General features: G+C 48.3%; 1 protein-coding gene and 15 non-coding genes across 17 annotated transcripts in view; all 16 read left to right on the top strand.

Moving 5' to 3' along the window:
• Positions 1–2, top strand: part of trnal-cag (transfer RNA leucine (anticodon CAG)) — an 83-nt gene extending 81 nt beyond the window's left edge. Inside the window, exon 1 of the tRNA in view lies at positions 1–2. This exon is cut by the window's left edge and continues 81 nt beyond it. This is a non-coding gene — a tRNA (tRNA-Leu).
• The window catches only part of tuft1a (tuftelin 1a), a 24,583-nt gene that overhangs the window by 14,016 nt on the left and 8,067 nt on the right, over positions 1–2,500 (top strand). The gene's annotated exons all lie outside the window — the stretch shown is intronic.
• On the top strand, positions 97–179 carry trnal-cag (transfer RNA leucine (anticodon CAG)). Its single transcript has one exon. It is a non-coding gene; the product is annotated as a tRNA-Leu (tRNA).
• Positions 270–352, top strand: trnal-cag (transfer RNA leucine (anticodon CAG)). The gene has a single exon. It is a non-coding gene; the product is annotated as a tRNA-Leu (tRNA).
• On the top strand, positions 443–525 carry trnal-cag (transfer RNA leucine (anticodon CAG)). The gene has a single exon. It is a non-coding gene; the product is annotated as a tRNA-Leu (tRNA).
• trnal-cag (transfer RNA leucine (anticodon CAG)) lies at positions 620–702 on the top strand. The gene has a single exon. It is a non-coding gene; the product is annotated as a tRNA-Leu (tRNA).
• trnal-cag (transfer RNA leucine (anticodon CAG)) lies at positions 793–875 on the top strand. The gene has a single exon. It is a non-coding gene; the product is annotated as a tRNA-Leu (tRNA).
• On the top strand, positions 966–1,048 carry trnal-cag (transfer RNA leucine (anticodon CAG)). Its single transcript has one exon. It is a non-coding gene; the product is annotated as a tRNA-Leu (tRNA).
• Positions 1,139–1,221, top strand: trnal-cag (transfer RNA leucine (anticodon CAG)). The gene has a single exon. It is a non-coding gene; the product is annotated as a tRNA-Leu (tRNA).
• On the top strand, positions 1,316–1,398 carry trnal-cag (transfer RNA leucine (anticodon CAG)). Its single transcript has one exon. It is a non-coding gene; the product is annotated as a tRNA-Leu (tRNA).
• trnal-uag (transfer RNA leucine (anticodon UAG)) lies at positions 1,489–1,571 on the top strand. Its single transcript has one exon. It is a non-coding gene; the product is annotated as a tRNA-Leu (tRNA).
• Positions 1,666–1,748, top strand: trnal-cag (transfer RNA leucine (anticodon CAG)). The gene has a single exon. It is a non-coding gene; the product is annotated as a tRNA-Leu (tRNA).
• Positions 1,843–1,925, top strand: trnal-cag (transfer RNA leucine (anticodon CAG)). The gene has a single exon. It is a non-coding gene; the product is annotated as a tRNA-Leu (tRNA).
• trnal-cag (transfer RNA leucine (anticodon CAG)) lies at positions 2,016–2,098 on the top strand. Its single transcript has one exon. It is a non-coding gene; the product is annotated as a tRNA-Leu (tRNA).
• On the top strand, positions 2,193–2,275 carry trnal-cag (transfer RNA leucine (anticodon CAG)). Its single transcript has one exon. It is a non-coding gene; the product is annotated as a tRNA-Leu (tRNA).
• On the top strand, positions 2,370–2,452 carry trnal-cag (transfer RNA leucine (anticodon CAG)). Its single transcript has one exon. It is a non-coding gene; the product is annotated as a tRNA-Leu (tRNA).

Genomic DNA, 2,500 nt, shown 5'->3' with positions numbered 1-2,500 from the left:
CACGTTCCTTTTACCTGACTGAATAGAAAAAATATCTCTTCATCGACCTTACAATAAACCAAACCAAAAAACGACCGACCTTTGTCAGTAAAAGCCGTCAGGATGGCCGAGTGGTCTAAGGCGCTGCGTTCAGGTCGCAGTCTCCCCTGGAGGCGTGGGTTTGAATCCCACTTCTGACACAATGCTTTTACCTGACTAAATGAAAAAAATCTCTCTTCATCAACCTTACAATAAACCAAACCAAAAAACGACCATTGCCAGAAAAAGGCGTCAGGATGGCCGAGCGGTCTAAGGCGCTGCGTTCAGGTCGCAGTCTCCCCTGGAGGCGTGGGTTCGAATCCCACTTCTGACACGTTCCTTTAACCTGACTGAATAGAAAAAATATCTCTTCATCGACCTTACAATAAACCAAACCAAAAAACGACCTTTGTCAGAAAAAGACGTCAGGATGGCCGAGCGGTCTAAGGCGCTGCGTTCAGGTCGCAGTCTCCCCTGGAGGCGTGGGTTCGAATCCCACTTCTGACACAATGCTTTTACCTGACTGAATGAAAAAAATGTCTCGTCATCTACCTTACAATAAACCAAACCAAAAAACGACCGACCTTTGCGAGAAAAAGCAGTCAGGATGGCCGAGCGGTCTAAGGCGCTGCGTTCAGGTCGCAGTCTCCCCTGGAGGCGTGGGTTCGAATCCCACTTCTGACACGTTCCTTTTACCTGACTGAATAGAAAAAATATCTCTTCATCGACCTTACAATAAACCAAACCAAAAAACGACCTCTGTTTGTAAAAGGCGTCAGGATGGCCGAGCGGTCTAAGGCGCTGTGTTCAGGTCGCAGTCTCCCCTGGAGGCGTGGGTTCGAATCCCACTTCTGACACGTTCCTTTTACCTGACTGAATGGAAAAAATATCTCTTCATCGACCTTACAATAAACCAAACCAAAAAACGACCTTTGTCAGAAAAAGGCGTCAGGATGGCCGAGCGGTCTAAGGCGCTGCGTTCAGGTTGCAGTCTCCCCTGGAGGCGTAGGTTCGAATCCCACTTCTGACACGTTCCTTTAACCTGACTGAATAGAAAAAATATCTCTTCATCGACCTTACAATAAACCAAACCAAAAAACGACCTTTGTCAGAAAAAGACGTCAGGATGGCCGAGCGGTCTAAGGCGCTGCGTTCAGGTCGCAGTCTCCCCTGGAGGCGTGGGTTCGAATCCCACTTCTGACACAATGCTTTTACCTGACTGAATGAAAAAAATGTCTCGTCATCTACCTTACAATAAACCAAACCAAAAAACGACCGACCTTTGCGAGAAAAAGCAGTCAGGATGGCCGAGCGGTCTAAGGCGCTGCGTTCAGGTCGCAGTCTCCCCTGGAGGCGTGGGTTCGAATCCCACTTCTGACACGTTCCTTTTACCTGACTGAATGGAAAAAATATCTCTTCATCGACCTTACAATAAACCAAACCAAAAAACGACCTTTGTCAGAAAAAGACGTCAGGATGGCCGAGCGGTCTAAGGCGCTGCGTTTAGGTCGCAGTCTCCCCTGGAGGCGTGGGTTCGAATCCCACTTCTGACACAATGCTTTTACCTGACTGAATGAAAAAAATGTCTCGTCATCTACCTTACAATAAACCAAACCAAAAAACGACCGACCTTTGCGAGAAAAAGCAGTCAGGATGGCCGAGCGGTCTAAGGCGCTGCGTTCAGGTCGCAGTCTCCCCTGGAGGCGTGGGTTCGAGTCCCACTTCTGACACAATACTTTTACCTGACTGAATGAAAAAAATGTCTCGTCATCTACCTTACAATAAACCAAACCAAAAAACAACCGACCTTTGCCAGAAAAAGCAGTCAGGATGGCCGAGCGGTCTAAGGCGCTGCGTTCAGGTCGCAGTCTCCCCTGCAGGCGTGGGTTCGAATCCCACTTCTGACACGTTCCTTTTACCTGACTGAATAGAAAAAATATCTCTTCATCGACCTTACAATAAACCAAACCAAAAAACGACCTCTGTTTGTAAAAGGCGTCAGGATGGCCGAGCGGTCTAAGGCGCTGCGTTCAGGTCGCAGTCTCCCCTGGAGGCGTGGGTTCGAATCCCACTTCTGACACAATGCTTTTACCTGACTGAATGAAAAAAATGTCTCGTCATCTACCTTACAATAAACCAAACCAAAAAACGACCGACCTTTGCGAGAAAAAGCAGTCAGGATGGCCGAGCGGTCTAAGGCGCTGCGTTCAGGTCGCAGTCTCCCCTGGAGGCGTGGGTTCGAGTCCCACTTCTGACACAATACTTTTACCTGACTGAATGAAAAAAATGTCTCGTCACCTACCTTACAATAAACCAAACCAAAAAACAACCGACCCTTGCCAGAAAAAGCAGTCAGGATGGCCGAGCGGTCTAAGGCGCTGCGTTCAGGTCGCAGTCTCCCCTGCAGGCGTGGGTTCGAATCCCACTTCTGACACGTTCCTTTTACCTGACTGAATAGAAAAAATATCTCTTCATCGACCTT

This window comes from Vanacampus margaritifer, chromosome 9 (assembly GCF_051991255.1).
Source record: "Vanacampus margaritifer isolate UIUO_Vmar chromosome 9, RoL_Vmar_1.0, whole genome shotgun sequence".
NCBI lineage: Eukaryota > Metazoa > Chordata > Actinopteri > Syngnathiformes > Syngnathidae > Vanacampus > Vanacampus margaritifer.
The sequence above is the reverse complement of the archived record's forward strand: the minus strand, read 5'-3'. Positions and strand labels throughout refer to the sequence as shown.